We start from the raw sequence: 12,301 nt of genomic DNA, 5'->3' as shown, positions 1-12,301 counted from the left end.
TACAATGTTATTAAGTACATCATTTTATTTAATTGTGTGAATAAAAGGAATCGTCTACCCGTCGGGGAATTGAACCCCGGTCTCCCGCGTGACAGGCGGGGATACTGACCACTATACTAACGAGGACATATTGGCTTCAGTTCAACAGTGCTCACCTCCATGAGGTTAGGGCATTCCCTCAATCAATTCACAGTATTGTAATAAGCAGCTTTGCTTCTTTTGGTTAGGAGAAGCAATCTTTTTTCATAAATGATTACAAATCAGAAATTCCTAGCCAAAAATAATCTGCTTTAATAAGAAATGATTGATTAAAATAAATACCTATTTATCGATCTGTCTATCTATCTTTCTATCTATCTATGTATATGTATATATATATATATATATATATATATATATATACAATCAGCTCACTTTAACATTTGCAGCTTATAACCATTTACCACCAGGGGTCACTACTAACAAAAAGCATCCACTCCACTTCTAAATCCAGCCCCTAGAGTTGAGCAGAAGCATAAGATTCCCCACTGCTTCATTCCATTTTCCATTAGATTACAGATGTAAATTGTTTTTGATGGTATGGTCTGTGCAGATTGAAATATTCAGAGCATATTCTGACTTTTAGTTAACACATCTGTAAGCAATTTGGCCATCACTGAATTCAACGTTTATCTCAATCGTAATAGAGAAGGATAATGACAAATATAGTTTACAATGTTATTAAGTACATCATTTTATTTAATTGTGTGAATAAAAGGAATCGTCTCCCCGTCGGGGAATTGAACCCCGGTCTCCCGCGTGACAGGCGGGGATACTGACCACTATACTAACAAGGACATATTGGCTTCAGTTCAACAGTGCTCACCTCCATGAGGTTAGGGCATGCCCTCAATCAATTCACAGTATTGTAATAGGCAGCTTTGCTTCTTTTGGTTAGGAGAAGCAATCTTTTTTCATAAATGATTACAAATCAGAAATTCCTAGCCAAAAATAATCTGCTTTAATAAGAAATGATTGATTAAAATAAATACCTATTTATCGATCTGTCTATCTATCTTTCTATCTATCTATGTATATGTATATATATATATATATATATATATATACAATCAGCTCACTTTACCATTTGCAGCTTATAACCATTTACCACCAGGGGTCACTACTAACAAAAAGCATCCACTCCACTTCTAAATCTAGCCCCTAGAGTTGAGCAGAAGCATAAGAGTCCCCACTGCTTCATTCCATTTCCATTAGATTATAGATGTAAATTGTTTTTGATGGTATGGTCTGTGCAGATTGAAATATTCAGAGCATATTCTGACTTTTAGTTAACACATCTGTAAGCAATTTGGCCATCACTGAATTCAACGTTTATCTCAATCGTAATAGACAAGGATAATGACAAATATAGTTTACAATGTTATTAAGTACATCTTTTTATTTAATAGTGTGAATAAAAGGAATCGTCTCCCCTTCGGGGAATTGAACCCCGGTCTCCCGCGTGACAGGCGGGGATACTGACCACTATACTAACGAGGACATATTGGCTTCAGTTCAACAGTGCTCACCTCCATGAGGTTAGGGCATGCCCTCAATCAATTCACAGTATTGTAATAGGCAGCTTTGCTTCTTTTGGTTAGGCGAAGCAATCTTTTTTCATAAATGATTACAAATCAGAAATTCCTAGCCAAAAATAATCTGCTTTAATAAGAAATGATTGATTAAAATAAATACCTATCTATCGATCTGTCTATCTATCTTTCTATCTATCTATGTATATGTATATATATATATATATATATATATATATATATATATATACAATCAGCTCACTTTAACATTTGCAGCTTATAACCATTTACCACCAGGGGTCACTACTAACAAAAAGCATCCACTCCACTTCTAAATCCAGCCCCTAGAGTTGAGCAGAAGCATAAGATTCCCCACTGCTTCATTCCATTTTCCATTAGATTACAGATGTAAATTGTTTTTGATGGTATGGTCTGTGCAGATTGAAATATTCAGAGCATATTCTGACTTTTAGTTAACACATCTGTAAGCAATTTGGCCATCACTGAATTCAACGTTTATCTCAATCGTAATAGAGAAGGATAATGACAAATATAGTTTACAATGTTCTTAAGTACATCATTTTATTTAATTGTGTGAATAAAAGGAATCGTCTACCCGTCGGGGAATTGAACCCCGGTCTCCCGCGTGACAGGCGGGGATACTGACCACTATACTAACGAGGACATATTGGCTTCAGTTCAACAGTGCTCACCTCCATGAGGTTAGGGCATGCCCTCAATCAATTCACAGTATTGTAATAGGCAGCTTTGCTTCTTTTGGTTAGGAGAAGCAATCTTTTTTCATAAATGATTACAAATCAGAAATTCCTAGCCAAAAATAATCTGCTTTAATAAGAAATGATTGATTAAAATAAATACCTATTTATCGATCTGTCTATCTATCTTTCTATCTATCTATGTATATGTATATATATATATATATATATATATATATATATATATATATATACAATCAGCTCACTTTAACATTTGCAGCTTATAACCATTTACCACCAGGGGTCACTACTAACAAAAAGCATCCACTCCACTTCTAAATCCAGCCCCTAGAGTTGAGCAGAAGCATAAGATTCCCCACTGCTTCATTCCATTTTCCATTAGATTACAGATGTAAATTGTTTTTGATGGTATGGTCTGTGCAGATTGAAATATTCAGAGCATATTCTGACTTTTAGTTAACACATCTGTAAGCAATTTGGCCATCACTGAATTCAACGTTTATCTCAATCGTAATAGAGAAGGATAATGACAAATATAGTTTACAATGTTATTAAGTACATCATTTTATTTAATTGTGTGAATAAAAGGAATCGTCTCCCCGTCGGGGAATTGAACCCCGGTCTCCCGCGTGACAGGCGGGGATACTGACCACTATACTAACGAGGACATATTGGCTTCAGTTCAACAGTGCTCACCTCCATGAGGTTAGGGCATGCCCTCAATCAATTCACAGTATTGTAATAGGCAGCTTTGCTTCCTTTGGTTAGGAGAAGCAATCTTTTTTCATAAATGATTACAAATCAGAAATTCCTAGCCAAAAATAATCTGCTTTAATAAGAAATGATTGATTAAAATAAATACCTATCTATCGATCTGTCTATCTATCTTTCTATCTATCTATGTATATATATATATATATATATATATATACAATCAGCTCACTTTACCATTTGCAGCTTATAACCATTTACCACCAGGGGTCACTACTAACAAAAAGCATCCACTCCACTTCTAAATCTAGCCCCTAGAGTTGAGCAGAAGCATAAGATTCCCCACTGCTTCATTCCATTTCCATTAGATTAGAGATGTAAATTGTTTTTGATGGTATGGTGTGTGCAGATTGAAATATTCAGAGCATATTCTGACTTTTAGTTAACACATCTGTAAGCAATTTGGCCATCACTGAATTCAACGTTTATCTCAATCGTAATAGACAAGGATAATGACAAATATAGTTTACAATGTTATTAAGTACATCATTTTATTTAATTGTGCGAATAAAAGGAATCGTCTCCCCATCGGGGAATTGAACCCCGGTCTCCCGCGTGACAGGCGGGGATACTGACCACTATACTAACGAGGACATATTGGCTTCAGTTCAACAGTGCTCACCTCCATGAGGTTAGGGCATGCCCTCAATGAATTCACAGTATTGTAATAGGCAGCTTTGCTTCTTTTGGTTAGGAGAAGCAATCTTTTTTCATAAATGATTACAAATCAGAAATTCCTAGCCAAAAATAATCTGCTTTAATAAGAAATGATTGATTAAAATAAATACCTATTTATCGATCTGTCTATCTATCTTTCTATCTATCTATGTATATGTATATATATATATATTACCTACTGGCGGTCGCCAGTAGGTAGTTATAGTTAGGACCACGTTTCCATAGGAAAACCTCAACATTCTATTTTGAATAACTTTGGCGCCGGTTGACGAATCCTCGCGAATTTCTCAAAATAGGTGGGGCGCTACGCTCCGCTCCTACCCTGAAAGTCTCGGGGGGATTCGTCAAGCGGGGGCTGAGATAAAAGGGGGGTCACAAAACGCGTTTTTCCCATGCATTTTTCCATAGGACCTTTAGAACGAGCTACAGCCCGAACGGCTGAACAGAATTACTAGAAATTTGGCAGAGAGGTAGTCCCTAGGTCAAGGAAGTGCCTTTTGTAGGTTTGGTGTAAATCTGTTCAGTAGATTCTGAGAAAATAGCCTTTAAATCAATATATATATCTGAGCCCGCTTACGGTACGCTTACCGTACGCTTACCGTAAGCTTACGGTGGCGTGCGCGAGCGCGATTCTGATTGGCTCTTAGATCTTAGTAAACATTCGAATCGGCCGAAACCAGGAAGCGGCGTCCGCCATTTTGTCTCTCGCACTGAGTGTTGTTTATCAAACATGATGGCCAAAAACATGTTACGGGGCTGTTTTGACAACTCCCTCCCACATAGTCATGTTGAGGGAGTCCCCAAACATCCCCCAAGAGCAAAAACGGTTTTATTTTTTTTTCGGCAATTTCGCGGGGTACGCTTACCGTACGCTTACCGTACGCTTACCGTAAGCTTACCGTACGCTTACGGTAAAAAAATAAAAATAAAAAAAACACTATCCACACTTACCCCACCCCCTGTGCTTTTGGTGGCCGCAGGCCACCAAATGTGCAGGGCTTATTAATAGAGAAAAAAAACGTAATTTTGGCAACATGAAATTATAAAATCGAAATAAAAAAAACACTATCCACATTGACCTCACCCCCTGTGCTTTTGGTGGCCGAAGGCCACCAAATGTACAGGGCTTATTAAAGTTGATAAAAACCGTGCACGGAACGAACTGCGTTAAGTGGGCGCGCACGCCACAAATGGCGTAAAGTAACTTAGCATTTAAAAAACCGTACAAATTCACTGAAAAAACCATAGGTTTCACACACGTTATAGTTAGGAAATAGCATTTAAAAAACCTTGCTAATTCACTGAAAAAACCATAGGTTTCACACATGTTATAGTTAGCTGGACATTTTACTGATAAAAAACCAATGAAATTCCCCCGTTATAGTTACTGTAGGCAACTATAACTCACGCGACCGTAATCCTCTGCTGATGACATATGTGTCTTTATGAAAAAAAAATATTTGTAATATATGTATAGCTAAAATTTAATGGAAGAAGATATGGGCAAATAAGTGTCTAAATACAGTATTAGCATCAGCAGAGGATTGCGGTCGCGTGAGTTATAGTTGCCTACAGTAACTATAACGGGGGAATTTCATTGGTTTTTTATCAGTAAAATGTCCAGCTAACTATAACATGTGTGAAACCTATGGTTTTTTCAGTGAATATATATATATATATACAATCAGCTCACTTTACCATTTGCAGCTTATAACCATTTACCACCAGGGGTCACTACTAACAAAAAGCATCCACTCCACTTCTAAATCTAGCCCCTAGAGTTGAGCAGAGGCATAAGATTCCCCACTGCTTCATTCCATTTCCATTAGATTATAGATGTAAATTGTTTTTGATGGTATGGTCTGTGCAGATTGAAATATTCAGAGCATATTCTGACTTTTAGTTAACACATCTGTAAGCAATTTGGCCATCACTGAACTCAACGTTTATCTCAATCGTAATAGACAAGGATAATGACAAATATAGTTTACAATGTTATTAAGTACATCTTTTTATTTAATAGTGTGAATAAAAGGAATCGTCTCCCCGTCGGGGAATTGAACCCCGGTCTCCCGCGTGACAGGCGGGGATACTGACCACTATACTAACGAGGACATATTGGCTTCAGTTCAACAGTGCTCACCTCCATGAGGTTAGGGCATGCCCTCAATCAATTCACAGTATTGTAATAGGCAGCTTTGCTTCTTTTGGTTAGGCGAAGCAATCTTTTTTCATAAATGATTACAAATCAGAAATTCCTAGCCAAAAATAATCTGCTTTAATAAGAAATGATTGATTAAAATAAATACCTATCTATCGATCTGTCTATCTATCTTTCTATCTGTCTATGTATATGTATATATATATATATATGTATATATATATATATACAATCAGCTCACTTTAACATTTGCAGCTTATAACCATTTACCACCAGGGGTCACTACTAACAAAAAGCATCCACTCCACTTCTAAATCCAGCCCCTAGAGTTGAGCAGAAGCATAAGATTCCCCACTGCTTCATTCCATTTTCCATTAGATTACAGATGTAAATTGTTTTTGATGGTATGGTCTGTGCAGATTGAAATATTCAGAGCATATTCTGACTTTTAGTTAACACATCTGTAAGCAATTTGGCCATCACTGAATTCAACGTTTATCTCAATCGTAATAGAGAAGGATAATGACAAATATAGTTTACAATGTTATTAAGTACATCATTTTATTTAATTGTGTGAATAAAAGGAATCGTCTACCCGTCGGGGAATTGAACCCCGGTCTCCCGCGTGACAGGCGGGGATACTGACCACTATACTAACGAGGACATATTGGCTTCAGTTCAACAGTGCTCACCTCCATGAGGTTAGGGCATTCCCTCAATCAATTCACAGTATTGTAATAGGCAGCTTTGCTTCTTTTGGTTAGGAGAAGCAATCTTTTTTCATAAATGATTACAAATCAGAAATTCCTAGCCAAAAATAATCTGCTTTAATAAGAAATGATTGATTAAAATAAATACCTATTTATCGATCTGTCTATCTATCTTTCTATCTATCTATGTATATGTATATATATATATATATATATATATATATATATACAATCAGCTCACTTTAACATTTGCAGCTTATAACCATTTACCACCAGGGGTCACTACTAACAAAAAGCATCCACTCCACTTCTAAATCCAGCCCCTAGAGTTGAGCAGAAGCATAAGATTCCCCACTGCTTCATTCCATTTTCCATTAGATTACAGATGTAAATTGTTTTTGATGGTATGGTCTGTGCAGATTGAAATATTCAGAGCATATTCTGACTTTTAGTTAACACATCTGTAAGCAATTTGGCCATCACTGAATTCAACGTTTATCTCAATCGTAATAGAGAAGGATAATGACAAATATAGTTTACAATGTTATTAAGTACATCATTTTATTTAATTGTGTGAATAAAAGGAATCGTCTCCCCGTCGGGGAATTGAACCCCGGTCTCCCGCGTGACAGGCGGGGATACTGACCACTATACTAACAAGGACATATTGGCTTCAGTTCAACAGTGCTCACCTCCATGAGGTTAGGGCATGCCCTCAATCAATTCACAGTATTGTAATAGGCAGCTTTGCTTCTTTTGGTTAGGAGAAGCAATCTTTTTTCATAAATGATTACAAATCAGAAATTCCTAGCCAAAAATAATCTGCTTTAATAAGAAATGATTGATTAAAATAAATACCTATTTATCGATCTGTCTATCTATCTTTCTATCTATCTATGTATATGTATATATATATATATATATATATACAATCAGCTCACTTTACCATTTGCAGCTTATAACCATTTACCACCAGGGGTCACTACTAACAAAAAGCATCCACTCCACTTCTAAATCTAGCCCCTAGAGTTGAGCAGAAGCATAAGAGTCCCCACTGCTTCATTCCATTTCCATTAGATTATAGATGTAAATTGTTTTTGATGGTATGGTCTGTGCAGATTGAAATATTCAGAGCATATTCTGACTTTTAGTTAACACATCTGTAAGCAATTTGGCCATCACTGAATTCAACGTTTATCTCAATCGTAATAGACAAGGATAATGACAAATATAGTTTACAATGTTATTAAGTACATCATTTTATTTAATTGTGTGAATAAAAGGAATCGTCTCCCCGTCGGGGAATTGAACCCCGGTCTCCCGCGTGACAGGCGGGGATACTGACCACTATACTAACGAGGACATATTGGCTTCAGTTCAACAGTGCTCACCTCCATGAGGTTAGGGCATGCCCTCAATCAATTCACAGTATTGTAATAGGCAGCTTTGCTTCTTTTGGTTAGGAGAAGCAATCTTTTTTCATAAATGATTACAAATCAGAAATTCCTAGCCAAAAATAATCTGCTTTAATAAGAAATGATTGATTAAAATAAATACCTATCTATCGATCTGTCTATCTATCTTTCTATCTATCTATGTATATGTATATATATATATATATATATACAATCAGCTCACTTTACCATTTGCAGCTTATAACCATTTACCACCAGGGGTCACTACTAACAAAAAGCATCCACTCCACTTCTAAATCTAGCCCCTAGAGTTGAGCAGAAGCATAAGATTCCCCACTGCTTCATTCCATTTCCATTAGATTATAGATGTAAATTGTTTTTGATGGTATGGTCTGTGCAGATTGAAATATTCAGAGCATATTCTGACTTTTAGTTAACACATCTGTAAGCAATTTGGCCATCACTGAATTCAACGTTTATCTCAATCGTAATAGACAAGGATAATGACAAATATAGTTTACAATGTTATTAAGTACATCATTTTATTTAATTGTGTGAATAAAAGGAATCGTCTCCCCGTCGGGGAATTGAACCCCGGTCTCCCGCGTGACAGGCGGGGATACTGACCACTATACTAACGAGGACATATTGGCTTCAGTTCAACAGTGCTCACCTCCATGAGGTTAGGGCATGCCCTCAATCAATTCACAGTATTGTAATAGGCAGCTTTGCTTCTTTTGGTTAGGAGAAGCAATCTTTTTTCATAAATGATTACAAATCAGAAATTCCTAGCCAAAAATAATCTGCTTTAATAAGAAATGATTGATTAAAATAAATACCTATTTATCGATCTGTCTATCTATCTTTCTATCTATGTATATGTATATATATATATATATATATATATATATATACAATCAGCTCACTTTACCATTTGCAGCTTATAACCATTTACCACCAGGGGTCACTACTAACAAAAAGCATCCACTCCACTTCTAAATCTAGCCCCTAGAGTTGAGCAGAAGCATAAGATTCCCCACTGCTTCATTCCATTTCCATTAGATTATAGATGTAAATTGTTTTTGATGGTATGGTCTGTGCAGATTGAAATATTCAGAGCATATTCTGACTTTTAGTTAACACATCTGTAAGCAATTTGGCCATCACTGAATTCAACGTTTATCTCAATCGTAATAGACAAGGATAATGACAAATATAGTTTACAATGTTATTAAGTACATCTTTTTATTTAATAGTGTGAATAAAAGGAATCGTCTCCCCGTCGGGGAATTGAACCCCGGTCTCCCGCGTGACAGGCGGGGATACTGACCACTATACTATACAAGGCGCCTTGATACCTTCGGGTTTAGTCTGCGCGTTATAAGTTGCATAATAAATAAATAAATAAATAATACTAACGAGGACATATTGGCTTCAGTTCAACAGTGCTCACCTCCATGAGGTTAGGGCATGCCCTCAATCAATTCACAGTATTGTAATAGGCAGCTTTGCTTCTTTTGGTTAGGCGAAGCAATCTTTTTTCATAAATGATTACAAATCAGAAATTCCTAGCCAAAAATAATCTGCTTTAATAAGAAATGATTGATTAAAATAAATACCTATCTATCGATCTGTCTATCTATCTTTCTATCTATCTATGTATATGTATATATATATATATATATATATATATATATATATATATATATACAATCAGCTCACTTTAACATTTGCAGCTTATAACCATTTACCACCAGGGGTCACTACTAACAAAAAGCATCCACTCCACTTCTAAATCCAGCCCCTAGAGTTGAGCAGAAGCATAAGATTCCCCACTGCTTCATTCCATTTTCCATTAGATTACAGATGTAAATTGTTTTTGATGGTATGGTCTGTGCAGATTGAAATATTCAGAGCATATTCTGACTTTTAGTTAACACATCTGTAAGCAATTTGGCCATCACTGAATTCAACGTTTATCTCAATCGTAATAGACAAGGATAATGACAAATATAGTTTACAATGTTATTAAGTACATCATTTTATTTAATTGTGTGAATAAAAGGAATCGTCTCCCCGTCGGGGAATTGAACCCCGGTCTCCCGCGTGACAGGCGGGGATACTGACCACTATACTAACGAGGACATATTGGCTTCAGTTCAACAGTGCTCACCTCCATGAGGTTAGGGCATGCCCTCAATCAATTCACAGTATTGTAATAGGCAGCTTTGCTTCTTTTGGTTAGGAGAAGCAATCTTTTTTCATAAATGATTACAAATCAGAAATTCCTAGCCAAAAATAATCTGCTTTAATAAGAAATGATTGATTAAAATAAATACCTATTTATCGATCTGTCTATCTATCTTTCTATCTATCTATGTATATGTATATATATATATATATATATATATACAATCAGCTCACTTTACCATTTGCAGCTTATAACCATTTACCACCAGGGGTCACTACTAACAAAAAGCATCCACTCCACTTCTAAATCCAGCCCCTAGAGTTGAGCAGAAGCATAAGATTCCCCACTGCTTCATTCCATTTTCCATTAGATTACAGGTGTAAATTGTTTTTGATGGTATGGTCTGTGCAGATTGAAATATTCAGAGCATATTCTGACTTTTAGTTAACACATCTGTAAGCAATTTGGCCATCACTGAATTCAACGTTTATCTCAATCGTAATAGAGAAGGATAATGACAAATATAGTTTACAATGTTCTTAAGTACATCATTTTATTTAATTGTGTGAATAAAAGGAATCGTCTACCCGTCGGGGAATTGAACCCCGGTCTCCCGCGTGACAGGCGGGGATACTGACCACTATACTAACGAGGACATATTGGCTTCAGTTCAACAGTGCTCACCTCCATGAGGTTAGGGCATGCCCTCAATCAATTCACAGTATTGTAATAGGCAGCTTTGCTTCTTTTGGTTAGGAGAAGCAATCTTTTTTCATAAATGATTACAAATCAGAAATTCCTAGCCAAAAATAATCTGCTTTAATAAGAAATGATTGATTAAAATAAATACCTATTTATCGATCTGTCTATCTATCTTTCTATCTATCTATGTATATGTATATATATATATATATATATATATATATATATATATATATATATATACAATCAGCTCACTTTAACATTTGCAGCTTATAACCATTTACCACCAGGGGTCACTACTAACAAAAAGCATCCACTCCACTTCTAAATCCAGCCCCTAGAGTTGAGCAGAAGCATAAGATTCCCCACTGCTTCATTCCATTTTCCATTAGATTACAGATGTAAATTGTTTTTGATGGTATGGTCTGTGCAGATTGAAATATTCAGAGCATATTCTGACTTTTAGTTAACACATCTGTAAGCAATTTGGCCATCACTGAATTCAACGTTTATCTCAATCGTAATAGAGAAGGATAATGACAAATATAGTTTACAATGTTATTAAGTACATCATTTTATTTAATTGTGTGAATAAAAGGAATCGTCTCCCCGTCGGGGAATTTGAACCCCGGTCTCCCGCGTGACAGGCGGGGATACTGACCACTATACTAACGAGGACATATTGGCTTCAGTTCAACAGTGCTCACCTCCATGAGGTTAGGGCATGCCCTCAATCAATTCACAGTATTGTAATAGGCAGCTTTGCTTCCTTTGGTTAGGAGAAGCAATCTTTTTTCATAAATGATTACAAATCAGAAATTCCTAGCCAAAAATAATCTGCTTTAATAAGAAATGATTGATTAAAATAAATACCTATCTATCGATCTGTCTATCTATCTTTCTATCTATCTATGTATATATATATATATATATATATATACAATCAGCTCACTTTACCATTTGCAGCTTATAACCATTTACCACCAGGGGTCACTACTAACAAAAAGCATCCACTCCACTTCTAAATCTAGCCCCTAGAGTTGAGCAGAAGCATAAGATTCCCCACTGCTTCATTCCATTTCCATTAGATTAGAGATGTAAATTGTTTTTGATGGTATGGTCTGTGCAGATTGAAATATTCAGAGCATATTCTGACTTTTAGTTAACACATCTGTAAGCAATTTGGCCATCACTGAATTCAACGTTTATCTCAATCGTAATAGACAAGGATAATGACAAATATAGTTTACAATGTTATTAAGTACATCATTTTATTTAATTGTGTGAATAAAAGGAATCGTCTCCCCGTCGGGGAATTGAACCCCGGTCTCCCGCGTGACAGGCGGGGATACTGACCACTATACT

At 36.0% G+C, this 12,301-nt stretch overlaps 6 non-coding genes across 6 annotated transcripts in view; all 6 read right to left on the bottom strand.

Annotated features, from left to right (window-relative positions):
- Window positions 1-2,903: 2,903 nt before the first annotated feature.
- On the bottom strand, window positions 2,904-2,975 carry TRNAD-GUC (transfer RNA aspartic acid (anticodon GUC)). The gene has a single exon. It is a non-coding gene; the product is annotated as a tRNA-Asp (tRNA).
- Window positions 2,976-5,799: 2,824 nt separating this feature from the next.
- TRNAD-GUC (transfer RNA aspartic acid (anticodon GUC)) lies at window positions 5,800-5,871 on the bottom strand. Its single transcript has one exon. It is a non-coding gene; the product is annotated as a tRNA-Asp (tRNA).
- Window positions 5,872-7,918: 2,047 nt separating this feature from the next.
- TRNAD-GUC (transfer RNA aspartic acid (anticodon GUC)) lies at window positions 7,919-7,990 on the bottom strand. Its single transcript has one exon. It is a non-coding gene; the product is annotated as a tRNA-Asp (tRNA).
- A 625-nt stretch (window positions 7,991-8,615) lies between these two features.
- On the bottom strand, window positions 8,616-8,687 carry TRNAD-GUC (transfer RNA aspartic acid (anticodon GUC)). The gene has a single exon. It is a non-coding gene; the product is annotated as a tRNA-Asp (tRNA).
- Window positions 8,688-10,115: 1,428 nt separating this feature from the next.
- TRNAD-GUC (transfer RNA aspartic acid (anticodon GUC)) lies at window positions 10,116-10,187 on the bottom strand. Its single transcript has one exon. It is a non-coding gene; the product is annotated as a tRNA-Asp (tRNA).
- A 2,050-nt stretch (window positions 10,188-12,237) lies between these two features.
- Window positions 12,238-12,301, bottom strand: part of TRNAD-GUC (transfer RNA aspartic acid (anticodon GUC)) — a 72-nt gene continuing 8 nt past the window's right edge. The window contains exon 1 of the tRNA in view: window positions 12,238-12,301. This exon is cut by the window's right edge and continues 8 nt beyond it. This is a non-coding gene — a tRNA (tRNA-Asp).

Source organism: Triturus cristatus, chromosome 4_1 (genome assembly GCF_964204655.1).
Source record: "Triturus cristatus chromosome 4_1, aTriCri1.1, whole genome shotgun sequence".
In the NCBI taxonomy this organism is placed as follows: Eukaryota; Metazoa; Chordata; class Amphibia; order Caudata; family Salamandridae; genus Triturus; species Triturus cristatus.
This window is presented reverse-complemented; position numbering and strand designations above follow the sequence as displayed.